The following is a 21988-nucleotide window of genomic DNA, read 5'->3' on the forward strand; positions in this document are numbered from 1 at the left end:
TTGCGAATCATCCATCTACGGACTTTGTATTTTTAATGCCTTTGCATGTATTTGTCTGACAAATACTATATATAGAAATATTTTAGCAGCCTGCTGACATTGATTATGTCCTGTGTTATCTACGACAGATTGTTGTACATGACTGGTCCTCTAGGTTATGATGCAATTTAGCCATAGAGCAAATATGCTAAAATACCAGTGTAAAATGTACTAAATCAGATCCTTATGAATTTTAAAGCCTAGAGTTTGAAGCTCTTCCTCAATCCGCTGCACCAAATCAGTGCGGCTGCTCCCAAATTAAAGTGCAGTGCCCCATAAGCAAGAAGATCAGAATTATGAGCTATCAGAATCCTACTTGCACTTGTAAATTGTAGCTGATTCAGCTGTAACCTGAAAGCAGCTTTTAGGACCACGGTATTAATATATCTGAAAGTTTACCCATCGACCTTTTAGCCTTCAAAATCATCCAGCGTGCCAGGCTGTGGGTCCTGAGCTGAGCAAAGTGTCTGCCCTACGCCTATTGAGATGCAGCAAAAATATTCCCTTTGTTTTAAAAAGCTTGGTTTCTAGCAACACATGTTTATAATGTGTGTGTTTGTGAGGGGATCAGTTGAAAATAAGGTTATAGTAACAGAAAGAGGGAACATTTTTGCCAAAAACTCTAGAAATCCTGTATAATAAGGTCAGATATGGTGGGAAATTTCATTTAAAGGCTGGAGGGCTCAGCCTGATGGCACAGAAACCTTTGACCATATTTGCTGCCCTGAGCCAAATTTGCTCAAAAATTGCCACTGAGGGACTTCTGGTTTCACTTCTCCATGGAGGAGACAATGTACATCTGGCTTATGGATCAATCGAGTTATGGACTCACCTGAGTGCCTCATTATACCCGTGCCAGCTCACTCCCCTTTCTTTCGGTGCCAAAAGGGCAAAGCCAAGGCTGTACACATCTCCCAGCACCAGACCAGTGACGAGAGAAGGCTATCCTGTAATGCATAGTGGATCTCCGTGCAGATGACTGGAGTATATCCACACATTCATCATACCCTGCATGAATGTTCAGGCAAGAGAACAGTTGTTCTCTACTTACAAAAACCTATTTATTACCTGTGAGATAATCTGATCCTCAAGTATGTGTCAGTGAAAGGAGAGTATTGCATGGGTCATGTTGACCCCTCGTTTGATGCTTGCTTGTGTTTCTCCCCAGGAAGCAAACTTCTTGCTGATGTGCCAGTCTCTTAGAAAAAAAGACAAAAAAGACAAAAATTCCCCTTCTGCCGACATTCCCTTACGAGTCTGGGAACCTCTATTGTCTTTTCTCTAGTAATAAATGATAATAATTAAAGGCAAATACACAATAATTAGTCACACTAGGTTTATCCATCTGGCATACCTGTATCTCATCACTGTGTCTTTGAAACAGATGACAAGCACCATATTGCACAACATCCTGCTAATGGGTCTGAGCAGGGAAAGAGAAGGTAAAAGGGTTACCACAAAAAAAAAAAAAGGAAAAAAGTTTTAAAAAAGGAAGAGAAAGTAAAAGAAAAACAGGTCAGCAACAGGGTCTGACAACATTATACAGCATTTAAAAAATAGTGGTGGCTGGCTGTCAAGTTATAAACCACTTACCGGCAGATGTGCTTTCAAGTGGGGGTTAGGAACACAGGGAAACGTACATCTCTGTGCTTAAACTGCATCCTGCTTAAAATACCTGTACCTGATGTAGCTAGTGTTGAAATAAGGATCATTTTGGGAAAGATTTTAGCTGGGTATGCAGATGTATGGGGAAAATGAGCTATTTTAAGAGCTGTGCCTGGCTTCCTGAAAAGTTTGGGTTTCAGTGTGACGTTAACACGTTATGGACAAAGTAATCAGATATTTTGATTTCTGTTTCCTAGGTTGATTGATGCACACCAGGAGTCTCTTCTTCCCTATCAGGGCTGCCTGACAGAAGGCAGAGTAAAATTAATACAGCTAAAAAATTCCAACAAATATTTACTCCTTTAAAAAGTGATCATACAAAGCTGGCATTTGATTTCTGGGAGCTTGTGAGATGAAGAGATTTACTTGTATAAATAATCAGAGAGAGCCAATTTCAGTCACTTGTATTCCGATTTCGATTAAACCTCCACAAGTGCTTCAACTCTCTTTCAAACAGACAGCAGAAACTTGCATGCACTGAGAGCTGATTGTCTGCTTGTAATGATTTTCTGGTTGCAATGCAGTCATGCCCAAGACAACAGCCGTGGAGCTGGGCCCAGCTATGTTACCTAGCTGCGTAAAAACAAAGACAGCAAACAAAGGGAGTGCCTGACCAAAAGCCTCTACAGCCTCCATATAAGATGAACATCAAGTGATTTTGTGCTTCTCTAGATCTAACCTGCCTGAGCTTTGCATAGCTGAAAGCTGTCAGTCAGCAGTCTCTAAAGCAAAAAAAAGGTATAACAACAATAGTAATAACAACAACAAGAATCATATAAATAGCTATAATGTATTAAAAGATAAAAACTGGTATTTTTTACAACTATCCATGCAGGCTTCAAGGAAAAATCATTCTTCAGAAACATCAAGCTGCTCATCAAACTGCTCTGCTATCTGTGAATATTTGTATCTAGCTGGGGTTTAAGGAATATCTTAACTCTGTCCATACAATGAAGGCACCTGTTCTGTAGATGCTATTGAGCTCAAATTCATCACGAGTCATAAGGTGGCTGATGGGATGCCAGCAACTGAAGTGGCCCCTCTTGGACATCCCAGTCTCAGGAAGAGAACAATGATGAACTTTGCCAAGTTTGTAGAAATTTTAACGGCAAATATAATGTAGAAATTTTGATAGTTAATTTTCATGCAGTATTTCTTGTTCATTAGGAACTCTGACCAGACAGGGAGATAAGGAAAATAATGGGAAATGTATTTTGGATGCAGTTTTACAGCTTATGGTCCCTTCGCCCCTATTATTGGACTCTTCACCTGATCACGTTAACATAGGGAGCGCATCATTAACTTTGTTGGAAGAACAGATATTTTGTTATACACCTGGAGCTTATCTATCTTACACAAGTTTGCATCCCAGAAGCTACTGCACTTCAGCCTAGCTAAGCCCACTGGTGTATACCACACAATAAGCTGTGATGCTCTTGCATTAGTCTGCAAATGAATGTCTACCTCAGTCTGGTAAGCACTGTGAGACTCTGGGATAGAGAGCTTATACAAACATAGAGCAAAAGCCTGGAGTTGGTTATTAATTCTTCCTAGGTAAATTAACTGGGAACAGCTTTTTAAAATACTTCCTGTACATATTTTCTATACAAAGAGACCTTCTCTTGTTTGTTTCTCTCTTCCTCCGGACAGTCCCTAGTGATGATTTTCACAGCTCTTATGGAAGCAGCTCATTGTTCTGCAGAGACTTAATTAAAGTGTACTTCCATGTGAAATTAGGCTATTGTATTTATTTAATCTTTATGGTAATTGCTGTACAAGGGCTGTGGCTGTCTGCATCCTACTCCACACACCCACATCTCTCCCCACCCCACAGCCACCACTCCCTGAAGGAAATGGCTAGTCATTCTGCCCTGGTTGAACTCCTCATCTACTCAAGTGATGCATTTGAACTTTAACCCATGGACAGCAATATTTGCTCACCATGCCAGAGTCTTTCATGGATGAAAGGTATGCTGGAACAGCTCTGGAAATATGTGTTGCTTGTGGTTTTCTTCTCTCAAGCTTTAGGTGATACTGTATTGAGATCTTGCAGAGCTCGGGTGGCATTTCACATTTTCTGTGCCAGTCCATACACCTCTCCTAGGCTGGTTTTTGTCCTGAGACTGAGTACTCTATTGCCACGAGGATCTTAAAATTAAAAATTTATGAACTCTAGCCCAATCACCTGCAATATTAAAGATATAATTTCAATGAAAACACAATTGCCAGGTATCGTTTATGTCCAAATATTGTGCAAGCAAAGCATAAAATAAAGCTCTGGAGCTTGATTATTCTTTTGGGGAAGAAGAAATGGCTTCAATTTGTTTTTCAGAGCATTTCCACAGTGAGATGACTCTGTTTTTCAAAGCGATGTTAGTAAATTGAAAACAACATCAGGTTTCATTGACTCCACTGTGACTGGAAATGGCTGAGTAGAGTTGCAGTGAGGAATAAAAATCAAATCAATGTAATTAAAGCCTCCAAATGGTCTGATGCCAGTGTGATTGGCATTTATTATTTCATCCTCAAAGAATGAGCTCCCCAAAAGCATTTGTCCTGAGCTGCACCAGCAGACAGGCAATCTGCCCCTCTCTGAGACCATATCTAAAGTTCAAGTCTGACTCAAGAGAGCCCAGTCACACCACAGCAACAGGAAAGTTGAGATTTCTGGCCCATTGCTGTAAGGATGGAATTGCATTTTCTGTCATACTCCAACATCCTGTTTAAATTAATGGTGCTGCAACCCTCTCACATACAGATGCTTCATATTTAACATTTCTTTTTTGATTGGCTGATTAAAACACAAGAGTCCAGCAGTTCATAAATCAGTTGTCTGAAGCACAGATTATAATCCAAGGCCTTTCCAGAAATTATCTTGTCTGTTTTCTGCCAGCTCTGTACTTCATGCAGTTGATAACCTAGACTTCCTTTTCATATGAACTGATTATTCTCTTTCATACTGTCCCACAGGGCTCTGTGCTGGCCATTATGCTTGTGAAACTCTGAATTGGCTTCCTCTTCTAAATCAGCATGAGGAGGGAATTATTATTGCAACATCATATCACTATCACTCGGATTTACTTTGATTTATCTGCTGGCTGATCCCAATAGTCCAGCTCTCCTTTCTTGCTGGGTGGATGTGTTGATGCAGCTATTGTTTCAAATCTGGTGGTAGACAGACCATAGCTGTGCTCTTTCTTTGCAGTTTGCCTTTCTGGATGATGGGCTGTGTAGCTCCATACTGACATAAGGGACACATCCACTCTTTGGAAGAAGATATGAGAAACCTCTCACTTGGCAAAAATGGAATAACTCATCCCCACTGTAAAAGTTTTAACCTAATCCTTTGGGCACAGAGAACAGTTGCAACTCAAGATTTTATAGCCATTCAAAACTTTTTTAGTGGTACCTATTCCTCTTCTCTGCATAACTATCTGATGACTATAGATCTCACTAAAGTGTGACTCTGGCAGAGTCTTCCAGCAAAGTTAACATTTCTGGCATTCTAATACCTGATTTAGCATTTCTTGTTCTGTTTCATGTTTTGTTGCAACCATAACAAGGTTAAAAAGGATGCTGCAAAACTTCCGAAGAGGCATAATGTTCAAAGGGCAACATCTGGAAGCTCTAGATGGGGTTTGAGGGCAACCTATCCTAGGTGCTACATTTGCATGCTGAAGGAGACATATTGCAGTCTGAGAAAGCTTCCCATCTTAGGAAAATACCAGATTTAGTAAGTACCTAGAATAACCAGAGACATTAAAAAAAAAAAAAAAAGTAATCTGCTCCTTTGCTCGTTTTTCCCTGGACTAGGCTCAATTTCTAGGTAGAAGAGAATTTGGGGGATTTTTTGTGCAACTTCAACTTGACTTGGTTTTGCTCCATAGCTGTAACCTCAGCTATCTGCAATCTGTTCTTACACATTCCTTCTTGTGCAGGTCTGGGAAACTAGGGCATGAGCTCAGCATCTCAAATAAGCTTCCAGTTTCACCTGCACCCCCTCCTGCGTGTATCTCCTTAGACCCTTACTTAATTTATCCATTAGTACAATGCTTCCTCTCCTCAGAGATAGGATCTTTTACTGAGCTTATTTTTGGACTCCAAAGGCGCTGTCAGGAATGACAGAGATGACAGTTCCCTTTGATGCAAACCTGGTAACATGACTGCACTTGCTGGCATATTGTACCTACAGTAGTGTAGGGGATGCATCTAGGGGGATATTTGATATTCCATGACTAGCTCTTATGATCCACTTTTTTATAAAAGGTTTATATACAGCCTACCTGCGCCCAGGCAGTGCTAGACAAGGGCTGATCTCAAACAAGACTATAGCAGTGTTTTAAACTGTCTGGTTTCACCCTTCAGCCCCTGAAAAATGCGTGGGGCCACACCTTACAGGGCCTAAAGAAAAGAAACAAGGGAAAACAAAACAAAAAAGCCCAGCGACTACAAGAACGGGCAGAAACTTCAGCTCCATTATCACTCCCCTTCATCTGCTCAAAAACCCTCGCTGCAGGGGTTGTCATGGTGATGCAGGTTTGACCTCTCACTTTTTACTCTTCCAGGAGCTAAAAAGGTAAAAATGAGCCATTCTGTCTAGAATGAAAATCAACCTCCCTCAGTCAAAGGAGGCCGAATCGCTTTTTCCCTTTGTCAAACCTGAATGTCTCCATAGGCGATATGGAAATAAATACATAACCAGCACCAGGCATTGAGGAGCACCCGAGGGCTCAGCAGGATGCAGCAGTGGTTGCAGCAGATGGGGTTTGGCAAGAGCAGTCCATGCCCAAGTTTCCTAGAAGTCACAAGGCGCCACATCCCACATTTCCCCTTGGATGTCTCTGCCTGTCTCTGCAGCCAGCTCCTTGCTCAGCTGGTTTAACATGGGGTTTGTGTTTGTGGCAGCTCTAGGGCAGAAAAATCAAACTATTGATTGAACTGTGCAGCAGCCTCATAAGGCATTATTAGCAACCTGCTGTAAGCAGGACCAGAAAGGGTAAAATCTTTTGTTTTTATTAATATTCTTGAGAGTTGGGCTTTAGCAAATCTGCTCTTTGGCCAGGTTGGGAGCAAAGCGAAAGCATCATCTCCTTGAAGCTGGTAAGTCACAGGGAGGTGCTTGTATTTCTATGAGGGGGTGGCCTAATTTATTGGGATAGAGCCCTTTGCTGGACTATGAGCCAAAGTAATCTCCTTCTGTTGATTACTTTTGAATCTAAGTCCTCTGCTTTGATAGCCAAATCCTTCCCTACTTGCTCATTCCCCCCTCCAGTCTCTCCTCCTACCACTTTCACACAGTGCCAGGGTAGCTTGACATGTGAAGCCAGCACGACTTCAAATCAAATATTCAGGTTAACGACAAGCTGCCCTTGAATGAAACATCTGAAGAACCTCTGATGCAAATTCCCCAATGCTTCATATGGCTCCATCAAACCTTTTCCTGCAAGAGTCTCCCCCAGTTCTGGCTTAAGAGAGAGCTACTGAACTTATCTGACAGAATCAAAAAAACACTATTTATAGGCCTATATATAAATACACATGCACACTCATATATGTATTTTTTGTATGTGTACTTATGTATGCGTTGTATATATAAAGTGCCAGCCTTAAAATCCTATTAGGTTGCAACTGAAGTCTAAAGTCATCTGAAGTTCAAATGTTTCGCATAATTTTAGTATTCAAGTTCCTGAGAAGCAGTGTTTCTGCACCCATGTACCACTGTAGAAGGTCTTCACAGCCCTAGATAATATGAATTCAGCCATCTCCAAACACTGTTGCCCTCAGACAAGGGATCATTTCTCTGGAGACCTTTCATTAACACATCCTTGCTTCTACTTTTCTCTCCTTATAGATGAGTCTTTAGTGAACCAGACTCAACAGATGAGGGCTGGCAGTCTTTTCTCCCACCCCATGTGCACTCAACAGCCCCCCGACGCACCCTGGTGTCTGGGCCATCTCCCTTAGAGGTGAGCTGTTTCAGCAGAATGAAGGCACTGCTGCCTTCCACGTGCTTCAGAAGCATGACTCTACTGAACACTGAATTGCTTTGGGCCCAAGACTATCTCGCAGTCCCAGCCGTGGGACCACAATGACCTTCCAGACCTTTGCTTTTGCTCCTTTGCAAATCAGCAGTGCTCACTGAGGCACTAGATGCCCCTACCTGTCCACCATCCCAATTAGCAACTTTAGCTTTTCTGAGAGAGGAAGAATATGGGCAAACCCCTGCCATGACCTACCTTTCTCCTTCTCCAGCCTCCCTGGTGCCTGCAGACCTTCCTCTCCTCATCACACACTGCAGCAGCCCAGGATGTCCTCGTCACAGGTCTCATGCTGCACCCTCTTGCCCATTTCTGGAAATAACTGCAGCTTTTCCCTTCAGTGCCAGAACCTCCTCCAACGCCAGCAGTGACCATCACTGCAAAAGTCACCACGACCTCTACATTCATTCAGCGGAGTCATGTCATGAAGGGACACAGTAGATTGCTTCTTGATCTCAGCTAGTAGGCCACTGATGCCCTGAGTTATGAAGTCAGATGGCATTAGTGCCAATACTTTGAGAGTATCTCATGGAAGGGCATTCCACAGGTTAATTACACCTGTAAAGCTTTTCCCTTTACAACATTAGAGCCCAGTGAATCTGGTTTGCCTCTATAAAAGATGGTTGTCATATTACATGCAAGCCATTTCTCTAGCACAGACAGGCAGGCATTTGCTGAGATTAAGCTTTATGGGGGGGGGGGGGAAGGGAGGGGGGAATAATGTCAGACATACCCCTTTGTTTTATTTTCAGCTATACCAGAAGCAAATCCAGCTCTATTTAGACTTACTTTGGGGATCGAGGGTGAGAGGGATTGAAGTATATAGTGCCCTAATCCCATTGTTTTCATATTATAATGCTCTGGAAATAAGATAGCAGAGGGATGTTAGATAGGTGCTAACTTCTGTATATTTATGATCCTGTGTTCAGCCCTGAAATGCAAATTAAAAAGAACTTCCCCACCACCACCACTTTCTCTCTTTCTGTTATCCTGCATTTTCCACAACCTGAATGATGTAAGTCATTAGATAAATGACTGCCAGCGGAATGCTATAGCTGCAATGTAAACTATGAAGACTAAATCCATAAAAAAAAATAATAATACATCCCCCAGAGAAAAGTTCAGCTTTTCACATTTAAATGTACTAGTTATCAGCTATTCCTGTTCACAGGGCATTAAAATACATGCTGTTTCCTAAGCCCTGATGCAGCTCTAACAAGACTCAAGCTTGGAGCTAAAATAGAACTTATTTTACAAAGAGGTATAATGTAAAACTGTTGTCTAAATGTATCTCCTCCTTACTCGGTCTCTGTAGGGCTTTCTCCAGAGAATCCTGTTTCTTCTTTATAGCGTCATCATTTATGTCTTTGTTTATTAGTGGAATGAACTTGTCAGTAATTATCTTCCCACCAGCCAACCCTTGTCCCAGCTCCCTACATGCTCATCTCTCCAGCTTGGGTCGGACACAATGGGGAGCGCTCCTGCCAAAGTAATTTCAACATCAGCCATTCAGCGTGCTGCAAGGCAAGGAGGTCACTCCTGGAGCCATGCCGATGGCCTCTGGATCTCAGAGGTCACTATCAGGCCCAAGGAACAGTGACCAGGGCTGCGGTGGTCGTGTCCAGTGGCTCTGCTCTGCAGAACTGGATGATGGATATAGAATGAAACTTGGCAAGCAGGTTACTGTATTGGCAGGGTGCCCTGCACACACACACACATGGACCCGACCCAGCCATGGGGCTGGAGGAGGCGTCTGATGCGATTCCCAGGATGGATGGATGCCGTGCAAATTCCTGCGGGTTTGCTGGGCTGGCCTGTAGGGCTCTGGAAACAGCTTTAACACCAAAAACCCTGAGACATGAGAGTGGCTTTTAAATGCAAGGACTCACCTGATTTCACTACTCTAATCCACCGCTTTAACCCATATACTTCTTGGACACATCCAGTTTATTTCCTCCTGATCTTTTGCTTTTAACTCTCAGCTTCTGCTTTCAAGGCTGTGAGGAAACTCAATTCTGATTTTGAGTCCTGCCAGAGATTTCCTTCTGAGATTTTTAGGTAAACCACTTAGGATCTGGCCAGCTGAGGGAATCAGTGGGTGATAAACTCTTGCCTAAAGTTGTAGAGGATTAGCCACACAGCACAGCGCCCTGTGAGTCTGCTCCTCTCCTCTGAGGGGATTTGCCATAGAGAACAACTTGCTGCTGGTTAAGAAGTTGCTGCATGTCAGCTGATCCACGGAAACTGTCTGTCCATGGCAAATGTGAGATAATTTAAAGGAGTTTAATCCTTTTTCTTTGCCAGTCCACATGATGAGTTCGTGCAGGGCGGTTAGTACATAGTAAATGCACACCGTAATTTACTGTGTACTAATTTCCCCAAGCTTTTAATTTCACAGTGTCTCAGTTTCCTCATCTGTAAAAGAGAGATAATAAATACTTTCCTTTCTGGCAGGAGTGCTCGAGATCCTTCAGCAGTAAACATAAAAGCAACCGTTCTAAAATAGTTGCTTACAGAAACTTAATTTTTGGTGTAAGCAGTGATTTGTGTCTGATCTTACACTACAGCAGCATGGAAGCAAATCAAATTTGAGAAGTAAATAACCCTACTAATGTGTAGAATAACTAGGAGCCTGACCACAATAATATTTATATGCAACTACAATAGCAAACATTATTAAAGCTTTCTGTTTCGATCCACCTGTGATTCCTTTTAAAGAGAATGAAACTGAGATGATGTATTTGCAATAAAGATGCACTAAACTGCTTTCTTTAACAAGAAGCAACATGTGTCAGGAAGGCCTAAACCCTGTATTTCTTGGGAAGACCTAAACTTCTTTTTTTTGACCAAGTGATACATGATCAGACCCAGAAAACAGTGTGGTTTTTATTTCAGATTTTTCTAGACTAATAGCCCAAGGGTATGTGCTATAAACTGAAGGAGTTGGAGGAGACCCATTTTTAAGAGGAACATGGTTAGGTTTCTGTTTCTGATTGGAATGTTTGTTTTAAACTTTTCTTCTAAGGGAGCGCTTCCAAACTAGTCACAGTTTCAGTGATGGCTATATTTACATTGTAATCCCAGGTCTTGAGAACTGTCTTATTTTTCTTGTACAGCTGAGACACCAAGAAAGGAAAATTTGCCTTCAAAAATCATGCTCCATTCCAGAATTACGAGTATGGTACTCAAACCTAAAGACTGTTGAGGGCAGGAAGCAAAAGAGGAATCAGGAACTTTTTTCATTACCATCCATATACTGGATATTCCGATTAACACATGAAAAGGAAACACGGAAACACTTGAAACTTGGGTATATGGATATAAGATTGTTCCCCCCCCCCCCCTCCCCTAGCTGCTGAAGCCAACTTTTAGATCTGTTCCTGCTCCACTTGCAAAGTAGTTGTTAAAATTGAAAAGCTTTCAATTTCTTCCCCCCTTTTTTTTTTTCAATTCTTCAGGTATTTCTAAGTGATGTTTCACATAGGCAAAGAACAGCTAATTTCAATCATCGGTTGCCTCCTGGAGAGTGCTACGCCGCGGTGCAAGTCAGCTTCGCTCTGTATCGTGATGCTTAACTGCCCTCCACTGGATACGAGACGAAACGGCAGGATTTCTTTTCCACTATAAAAATCACGGCAAAATAAAAGAAAGTAGGAACTTGGGGTGTATTTTGTTTATTAACTGTTTTCTTGCATCTCCCCAACAGAGACTCCCCGGGGTTAGAGGACTGGAGTTAACAGTTCTGAGAAAATACAACTGCCAAAAAAATAAGTTTCACTGTGTCTTCTTGGCCAAGTGACCATAATAATGACTATCCTCTAGCCACAGTCTTTAAATCCAGCAATTCTTAATAGCAACATGAAAAGAAAGGAAGAGAGAAAGATGAGAAGAAAAACTATGTTTTGGGATAAGTACCATGATTTAATACAGTTAGGATCCTTGGAGTATGGGCTTTTACACTAGAAAGCACACAGGAATCTCCTTTAATGTGCTTATACAAAGGCTCATTTCTCAAAAGCCCAGTGATTTAAGGAAAAATGATTTTAAGAAGTCTAGAGTGTTGAGTGCAATAGCCCTAGCAGCAGCAGAAAACAGGCTGGCTCCAGCCAAAGATCTTGTCCATCTGCCCGACATTTTGATGCCTCAGCTGACTTGAATTAGGAGTGAATAACTTGGAAGATTTTTCCATCCATCCAGCCCCAAGTTAAGAGCGTCCTCTGAAGCAGTGACTTATATTGCTTAAGCCCATGCAGGGAGCTCCCGGTTATGCTCTTGATGGCTTTATTAGAAACGCAGTGGTGGATCTCTGCGATATAAAAACCATCCAGGGGAAGAGCTGCAGCACCTGACCTCTGTTTGCAAGCAACTGAAATCTTCGGGTGCAAAAACAAAGCAGCCGAGAGCGCTTCACCGCTCCTCATACCTGACGTCACCGTGCCCTTTCCCCCCACAAAGACGCATGCCTCCCATGCAACACATGTTGGAGTGAACTTCTGCTCCTCAGAAAATGGGATGACACACTTTCCCATGCAGGCGGGTGAGGATGTTTCCCTCCGATTCCTGCGGCTCGGAGCTGAAGGCTGCCGTGTTCGATAAGGTTTAAGATCTCCAGTGCCTCGAGATTTAGCTTTTCACTTCTGGTGAGGCCCTTGACAGCTGAGATGCGCGGCTCTCTGATTGTCGTTCTCCATCACACTCAGGGAAAGCAGGGCAGGGAAGTTGGGTAGAAATACCTTTCATTGCCTTCCCTTCTGCAGGAGCCTGACTTCTCCTTTCCTAGTTTTCTGCAAACGCTGCAGTCCTTGCATAGACAAAACCCTACCAACTTGGAGGTTTAGTTTGCCTGGCTAAAGACTGCAGGATTTGACCTCTGGAAGCTTGTGCTAAATCCTTGAAGCGCCCATTCTGAGCTTAAGCTTTGGCCTGGAATAACAATGACTGTGAGGGAAGTAATAGGTTATGAGCTGGGTGAAATGATACCTGCTTCTTGCCAGAAAAGCTAACTGTATTCAAGCAACTTCTGTCCTCGTTTTCCTTTAAATAAATATATAAAGATGTTCAAACTTCCCATCGGAGCTGCAGTAATGAAAATCATGTGCACATTAATTTGTACGGGGGTCAGTGAGTCTCCCCAGCTCAACGGTTTTCAAACAGAGTGCGTAGTAAGCCCATAAAACATTTATTTTTCATAATTTATGGAGCATTACATATTGTGAGTCCACAGTGCCAGCTGACGTAATATGCGATAAATTTGAAATAACAAAACATTTCTCATGTATTTTCCTCCTGATGTGACAATGTGGGACATAAATTCAGAAGAAAGTTGCCTTAGAAGACAAAAGCAAGGCAAAAGAAAAGAATGCTCTTAAATCAATAAATGCTTCAATTCCACCAATCATTTAGTGGGCCATTCCCCCACTCATGGCTGGAGCTCTCATCTTTCTGAAGCCTCTTGCTACCCTTTGCTTCAAAGCTGGAATGAGAGGCTGCTAAGGGTGGGTCACTCATGCCCTGCCATGAGCCAAGGGGCTGGCACTGCCTGTGAGAGCCCTGCCTGCTGCCTATCCCTCCTAAGCCAGCCAAGATCTGCATGGAGCAGGCTGCTCACTGTCCTGCACTGAGCAAAACCTACCAAGTAATGACAGGCAGTGGGGCAAAAAAGTCAATACTGTGTACAAGTAATTTTCCTCCTTAACGATTATCATTCCTGCATTCTTAGGAAGGATAGCAGTGACAGTCTTTGCGCTTTTGAAGATAACTTTCTGGTGGTAATTGAGTAGGCATGCAAATATGCAATTGCAGGAGTATAATACAGAACACACAGCATTGCAGAAAAGACTAAAAACTGACCTACATGGCTATGAAAACCAGCTGATAAATCCTCGTATTACAAAGGACACCACCATAGGGGCTGAAGGTTGGGACTTTCAGCATCTGCAAAATTGCCGAGTGACTTCTACCAAGCAGCAAGGACTCGGTGCTCAGTGCTATTTGGTTTCATCTGGCCTTGTTTTTGTTCAGTGCACCAAAGCAACGTCTTCTTCAAGAAAATGCTGCAGTCAAAGGAAGAGAGAAAATGTGGAAGTTATTTGAATGCATGATGCAGAACAGTGTAAAGCAGTTCAGGTTTTTTATCTAGTGTCAGTACTCTGGTTGCCCTGTCATTTATAAATAAACACAGAACTATTTATTGATAGTGGAAAGAGTGCTTTGCAATGGAAGAATGAACTTTCTTTATAATTTCACCTTTTGAAATTTGTGGGGCTTGATTAAAGTTGACACCAGAAGCCCAAATAGGAGGAGAAAAAAATAAATAATCCATATGAAAAATTCCCATCAGGCATGATGTGAAGTTCAGTGTGTTAGAAGTCAGTTTTCCCAGGGAAGACACAGCACATCTACCACAGCCATGCGTGCAGGGAGATCTACTGGCAGAACAGCCGGAGCTGGCCCTTCCCCTTCCTGAGTGCAAGTCTGGCTTTGCACAAAAAAAAAACCCATTGGCTTCAGTGACAGCAGGAGGTTTGGGCTGATCTAGTAAGAAGAATGTATATGGAAAAGGAAGAAAAAGACACTGGCTTGACCCAAGGGAACATCAAGCTGCTACATAGCACACCCCTGGGTAAGGTGTCCAGCTGAGCAACCCTGGCTGCAAAACCACTCCCGGCGTGCAAGGAATTTTGCCTCTGGAGGAAACTTTGAGGCATGCTGAACACATTACGAATCTTCCCCTTTCCAACACTATTCCTGAATCTGTCTCCTGCTGATTTGGCCCTGTGGATGGAGGAAGCAAGCTTCAGGTATAGACCCAGCCCCACCACAAAGCTCTCCAGCATTAGCCTTGGGTACAGCAGTGAGATTTAGCTGTTCTTTCTTCTGTCTCCCCCAGCAGTAGATACCTCAGGCAACCAGACGAAACACTGTCAGAAGTAAAAGGCTTCTTGCTTCCTCTCTGCCCTTTAATAAAACCACAGGAGACAAGACTTATTTAATCCCTACTGCAAAGATACATGCACCAAACTGATTAGATAGAGCAGGAACCAGCCCAACCCTACCATTTGAAACACTGTCTATCCTTCTCAAGACAGGATGAGGATCACAAGCCAGGCAGTCTTACTGTGAAAAGCTACTCAGAAGTGTTTTTCTCATCTCAAATCAAGAGAAATTTCTCAACTCCTTGTAGGAGTCCTGGTTCTATAACTCATAAATGGAAATCAGCGAGTGTCTTTCCCCCACCCATGTCGTCTTCTCCACATACTGTTTTCTGCCCTCAGGGTATCTGTTCTATACTTCCAAAAAATCCATCTGGTTATTTTACTGTAACACACTTACCAGAACTGTAAGATCATAGAAAAAAAACATTTAAAAAGGACCTCCGGAGGTTTCTAGGCCAACCTCCTGCTTCTTGAAGTTGCATTAACATCAACACCAGATCAGATTGCGGATGGTTTTGTGTAGATGATCCTTGAAAGCTACCAAGGAGATAAATCCCACCACTTCCCCAAATGACATGTCCTAATGTTGCACTGCAATCCAGGTGAAGAAGTTTAGTTCTAGTTTTAAACATAAAACATGAAAGTAATCTTGACGGGAAACAGCCATCCTTAGTAGCTAAACATAGTACAGAGGAGGAGGAGGAATGGTCTGGCAGGTGTTTTATATGTTGCTATACTATTATTTAATGACACATGTTGGACATTAAGCCTCAGCCAGGCCAGACATTGCTCCACAGACTAATATTCAGTGCATTCTAATATATAGATCCCCAAAGGCTTCCTTTGTGAGCAGTGCTTTGGCAATTGAATTTCTACTTGAAGACATATAAACGAATTATTATATTTTGAAAGTCAACTCAGATGTTATATGACATAAATGAAACAAATCCCCTCCTAACCTGTCCATTTTGTCAACTAGAGATGCTACTTAAGTTAAAAACAGCAGGCAGAGCTGGGGTAAAATGGGTTAGACCTGCTGTAGAAGAAGCTATCTATCTGCCCTTAGCCATGGCTAACTAGGGTTTGAATAGCCAAGTTGCTGGGAGAACAGAAATGGGACTTAGCAATAATATTCGAATGTCAGTATGTACCTGTATTTCAAAACCATCCACTGGATTTCAGCTTCAGTTCAAACCAACTTTTCCTCCAGCACTCCTCCACAGAAAGGCCACAACTGGGTTAAATCCAAACTTCTAGCAAACCTCCATCAAGCAGTGTGGGAGTAAAAAGGTTTAGAGGGGATAACAGGGCAGGAGAGTTGGTAAGCAAGGGAATGTAGTGATGTTTTGATGGATGAATTGGCAGTGACATACAGTGCTAAGATGGGACTCCTATAAATACCACGGACATGTGCTATCTCTAAGTCCCATTTCAGTATCATCCACCCCAAATACACTCACCCTCCCTTTGATTAGACATGGGGTTTGCAGGCTCTTCCCAAAGGCAGTTGCTGAAATCCAGGCAAGTGAGTCTTTAGAAGTAAAGCACCTCCAAAGTCTTTCACTCATGCGACATTACGAAGATCAGAAAACGATACATAGGAATGTATTCCTTACAGTTCTATACCTCATTTAAAACATTTCAACTGCTTTTATTTTTTCCCAGTCATTACACAACATCTGAAAGATAAAAGAGGGAAATCATTTTGTTACTTTAAATACTTAGCTCAAGCTCTCATTTTGAATACATCAAATACATTCACTGTGCTAAAAAATGCACAAGGGAAAAATTCCCAAGGATATAGCTAAGAGATTGTGAGAGGAAAAAAACAGAAAACAACAGCAGCAGATCATAGAAGAAGAAGTGTCTAAAAAATGAGAAACGACAAAGAAAAAAAAAGCACAGAGCTATAGCATGGTAGAAGAAAAAATAAATATACCACATAATTTATTGCAGGGAGAGTTCTGAAGAAAATGTCTTGTGAAATAAGAGGAAATCATAAGGACAAGAGATCTCATTCATATCCAATCTGTCTTGTGCAAAGAACTAGGCAATAATGTTCAAGTAAGTGACTCACTGCAAGATCTCCCGGTTCGGCTGAAGATTGCTCAATAGAAATAATAACAAGCCACGGAAAAAAAAGACAGTGTAAGTACAGGTGGGAAAGGGATACAAACTCAGAGCAATAAGTACATACAAAATACTGAGATTGCTGTGGAGAGTAAAAGCATGATATGCGTCCTTCTCTATCTTAGAGACTACTTTTCCTTCCGTGCCTCTCTGTGAGAGTTGAAGGGCTGCTAGAGTGCCCAGGATGACAACCTCTCTCTGGCCATGCTTGAGACAGCAGAGATGTACATGAGTTGAATAGAGGGGGACCTATTTATAGATCTGGAATCAGGGCCTTCTCAGTGAAGAACCTTAAGCTCCATAATCTGTTCCTCACAGTGAGCCATGACAGTCCAAGTCCCAAGAAACATCAGGTGCCTTTCAATGCCACCACCAACCTACTGGCAGAGGAGCAGAGGATCTGATGACAAGTGGGTAGTGCAGGACTCTTTCCAGTCCAGGATTACAGGGCTAAAGCAGGAATATCCTTATGACTGCTGGTTTTAGCTGCTACAGATATTTGCATAGCCAGGCTAAAATGCAGTAGGAACACTGTTTTGTCTGTTCTTGCATCCTTTTCTTCCTAGTTGCTGGAGGTAAGGCAGCAAGGAGACAGTGACAGACGTAATGCAAAAACCAGCTATGGGGAGAGGGCAGGGAGCATGTGAGGGATGGGACAGTATTGAGGAAGATGAAGCATCAGCCTGCAGCTGACATTTGCAATGAAACCATCCTCTCCCTTGGCAAAGCAAATATACTGCTGAAGAATGTGTCCCAGCTCTGGCTGCTGGGTGGTCCAGCAGCTCCCAGTTGGAGACTGAGTTGTAAACTTGAAGACTAGGAATTTCTGATAAGCCAAACTGTTTTGAGAGAAAAAGGCTATCGACTCACATTTGGAGAGATGTCCTCTTGTCTACACAGCTCTACATATTTCAATTTAAATTTGGAGTTTCGGCGACTGTGATTTTTTCAGAGTACGGGGTGTGGGTGGGTATTTTTGTACAGGATAATGTATATCTAAAATGATACAGATTGTCGCTAGAGCCAGAAAGATGTTTACAATGTCAGAATTGTGAGGAGAACAAAATATGCATTTTAAATTCTGAGATACAGAGAACACCATCACCACCACCACCACCCGAGTGACCTGACCAAGGTTAGAGCATGAGTCAGTTCACAAAGGCAGGCAGGGAACTTGCTCCTGTGCTCCAGGTCACAACGCCTGTGCCTTGGATTCCACTAGCTGCAAAAACCTCACCAAAAAGGATCCCGGGGAGGGCAAAAAGAAGCAACAAGTGTTCCCTTTTCATGAACAACATTTACTGAAGCAGCTCAAACTGCAACCATGGAAAATTTTACCATGGTCTATGGGTGCAAACAGTATAACGGATGATGAAAAACAGGCAGAGAAAACGCTGCCTGTAGGTGTGCCTGTATCTGCTTTAATTGCTGAGCCGGGCTCCCATGGCCAGCTGAAGGAGTCAGCCTGGGGCTATGCCTTCTTGGTGACACAGGCTGCTCTGGCCAGGGTGAATATAGCAGGGAAATGTGGTGGTGGCTATTAAATGGACACACCAACATCTCTAAAGCACTTGCTAGCAAAGGAATGCATTTACAGCTATGCAACTGCATACATAAACCTATTAAACACTGGATTTTTAAATGCAATGAATAGATTATTTTTAATTTGATACCTAAGATCTCCCATCCCATTCTTCAGCCATTACAAACATTTCCCTGGCAGGGGATATATTGCTGTGCTCTATACACAAACTTTAGCCAGTCTTATTCTTTTTAATTGCAAATATTAGGGCACATACCTTCAGTTGTTGTAACATCTCAGCTGAAGTCAATGGAACTATGAAAGCCTACACAATAATTAAGGAATTACCTCAAGACATTAAACTTATCAGCCTGACTCTTGATATCATGGAATTAGAGAGAGAGAATAAGCGTTTGTGAAATCTTGTTATCAAAGAGGTGTTTCTGATTTCTACTCATACCAAAAATCCCAACACCACCTTACACAAGTGACGTGAACCAAAAAACAGAGCAGAAAAGCGAAAAGAATTAGCATTCATTTTTAACATCCTGATTTTTTTCAGACTGACTTCATGCTTTTAGAGAGCTCTGTGATGACAATACAAACAGTAGCTCATTTCTCAATCAAATTCCACCCACATCAGTGTGTCACACTTGTGCCTGACAAGCAGGAAAGGGGTGGTGATGGGGTGTTATATACCCAGAGGCATGTAGACACACAAAAATACAGGTACTGCAAGCCCCTTCACAAGCTTTCTTGTCTCTGCTCTTGCTCTAGATATAGGGTTGGACCAGCAGAAAATCAGGTTGCCAAGTTCTTGGTACAAATACCACAATATTTCAAAACTTCAGAGGCAAACATACACTTGCATATTTAATTATACTTTCTGATATGTTTCTGAAATAAATCCAGTAACTGGTGATTTGCCTCTTGACAGCAGGTAAACCAAGGCTGACTGACCTGGTCTGCACTCAGTGTGACTTCTGGAACTGAGCTCCAAGTCCCTCTCTCCCCTTGCACAACCAATGCGCTGCTCTTTTCCAGGGCACAATTACCACATCAGTAATGATGAGAAGATTTTATTTGACTGAGGGACTGCTTGAAGTGCCCAGCTTGCAGTTGCATCTCACCTGCAGGAACTTAGTGGCTATATGGACATTTGATTTCACGATTCATTTAAAACGATACGAAACACTGCTTTGAAGCCCCCCCTTTCCTCCTTCACATCTGATGAGTGCACAGGGAGTGGAATTATACTCAGCATGTCACACTCCAGTGGACAGAGATGGTTTGTAAAAGCTGATAAGCCTTGTTAGGGTTTGCAACTTTGTATGAACTTCAGTGATAAATACTGCGTTCATGAAATGCCAAATAGTGCTGGAATGTTGGCGTGAGCACGACAGAGATTGCAGCTAATGTGGGAGCGCGTAGGTACACTGTGCAGTAAATTACAGTCATGATAGGCATCCACTTTCCGTGAAAAATGCAGGGGTTTGAGCCAGGGGTATTTCCTATAGCACAGTACACAGGGATCTAATCGTGCTAACAACTTGGATTTAAATTAGTGAAGTGAGAATGATGTGACGAGGATCCTGCATGACTACAGGGGGAAGCGGTTGTCAATATTTGCTCATGGCTTTTACTCAGCTTTACCTGCTCTGGTTGGGATGTTATGGACACCCCCAGTCAATGGCTAATGACTAGAGAGACTCCTTTTCCCTTGATTTTAACAAAGAGATGACAACCCCAGCCACTAGCAAACTTTCAAATTGTCTTCCTTCCTTTTTTTTTCTAATTGATCAAAAGGAATTTCAGAATGATGTCCTGTACACAGATGAAAGCAAAGTTTGATGTTCTGAAGTGCTAAACTTCTCTGCTTTGACCCGCACGATTAAGATGAAGGAGAATTTTGTCTTTAGTAATTAACATGACAAATAACTGTGAATGGGAACTTGCTGTTCTGAATGACAGCGTTGTCTTCTGCTTCAGGGTGAGAAACCCGGGGCCAGGATCCTGGGGATCCATCCCTTGCTTCAGAATGACTTTTAACAGGTTTGAAAATCTCTGTCTCTCACCTCATGGAGACAAGAAGGGAGGCTGGTCTCCTGCAAGAGCACAGCACCTTCGAATGCATGCTTGCTACATCCTGTAAGATACTGGGGGGGGGGGGGGAGAGGATAGAGTGGATTGCCCAGAAAAAGAATAATCACCGGTGGCTAGATTAAAGGTATTTCATGAACACTGCCTTTCATACTGACAGTTCTTCTATAATCATTCCCAGCATACTACTTTACCTCTGTCAGTATTCATCTGTTGCCAATTGCCTTGGAGTTACTTTGTGAGCGTGTTAGTTGGGGACTCTTCTTTTGTTCTTTGTTTTTACAGCCCTAAAACACAAGGGATCCTATAACTGCGATCCTGAATGCTTTGAGGCACCTAATAAATAATTGTTAGCATTCCAATATCAAAACTATGCTTTGCGGTATTGGGAAGTAGCAAGAAGATTGGCATAGCAAGAAGATAACTGGTATTAGCTAATTGCTAGAGTAGTTTTCACGTAATGGAGCATGGAGGTTTTGCTTTGTTTTCTTGTGGGTTGAGTTTTGTTGTTGTTGTTTTTGTTACAGAGTGGAAATGCATTGCATTTAATCACCAGCTTCATAGTATATGGCTCCAGCAGAGAGTCCTAAAGCTCACCAAGCCATAGAAATAGGCTGAATCGGGTTAGCTGTAATAACAGTTCATAGGGGGACTTGTACTGCTGTCTATGCCACATCCATTCTGTGCAAGGCATTTCTATCTTCAGACATATCATTTTGGCTCTTCTCACCAGATTTGCATTATCTACAGGAGATACTCCTCAGCAATGCCCGCCTTATTCTTCTTCGCTTTCTGCTGGCTAGTGCCTGGTGGAAAGCTAACAGCTTCTGAAATCCTGCCCCGAGCTGCTGGTAGCAGCAGTATCCGTGTAGCTGTGCAGGATGAGAGCAGGATCCTCCTTGCCCTTCCCCAATTAAAACTTCATCACCAGTTCCAAGATAACAATGCAACAGAGAAAACACTGGAAGCTGTTCTCACTGGTAACCGACATGACCTTGGAACTCAAAAACCCCAGTGCCCTGTTCTTCTCCCACTATTCCCCTATAGCCTCACCCACAGCGCCCATCAAACGATCAGTCACAAACCCCATCTGTCAACACAGGGTCTGCAGTTCATGGAATCTGCCTGACAGTGGTGTTCTATTACTGAGACTGTAAACAGAGGTACTTTGAATGACTTGTCGTCTCTTACAAATTACACAGGCAGAATGAAGGCTACGGGACTGAGTGACATAATTGTAAGACAAAAATTACAAAGGCTCTTCTTTCACTTACCCTGACAGTCTTAGAACTAAGTTAGACTTTCACACACAGTGCCAGGGCCAATCAAAGCTGCCTTGTAAAGGGTTTCTTTCTTGTTATTTGCTAGGCATCCTTGATGCTAAGCAAATTTACATCAGGGTTACTTTATGCATCGCAGTCCTGAATACTGTGATGTCCAAGTATTCTCCCTCTAATGTTAAGTTACCGATCTTGAAACTTAGTGTGAAACCTGACAAAATATAAACTCTTAACATTATACTTTGTGTTTACATCTTCTCACCTGCATGTCTTCCACAC

General features: G+C 42.4%; 1 long non-coding RNA gene across 1 annotated transcript; it reads right to left on the minus strand.

The window, feature by feature from the left end:
* Positions 1-11642: 11642 nt before the first annotated feature.
* Positions 11643-20878, minus strand: LOC133265844 (uncharacterized). Its single transcript, XR_009742153.1, has 2 exons — positions 15075-20878; positions 11643-13795 (listed from the first exon to the last, which is right to left on the minus strand). It is a non-coding gene; the product is annotated as an uncharacterized LOC133265844 (long non-coding RNA).
* Positions 20879-21988: the final 1110 nt, after the last annotated feature.

Source organism: Pezoporus flaviventris, unplaced genomic scaffold, assembly GCF_033815535.1.
Source record: "Pezoporus flaviventris isolate CSIRO_AGI_PZ_B2104156 unplaced genomic scaffold, CSIRO_AGI_Pfla_v1 ptg000006l, whole genome shotgun sequence".
NCBI lineage: Eukaryota > Metazoa > Chordata > Aves > Psittaciformes > Psittacidae > Pezoporus > Pezoporus flaviventris.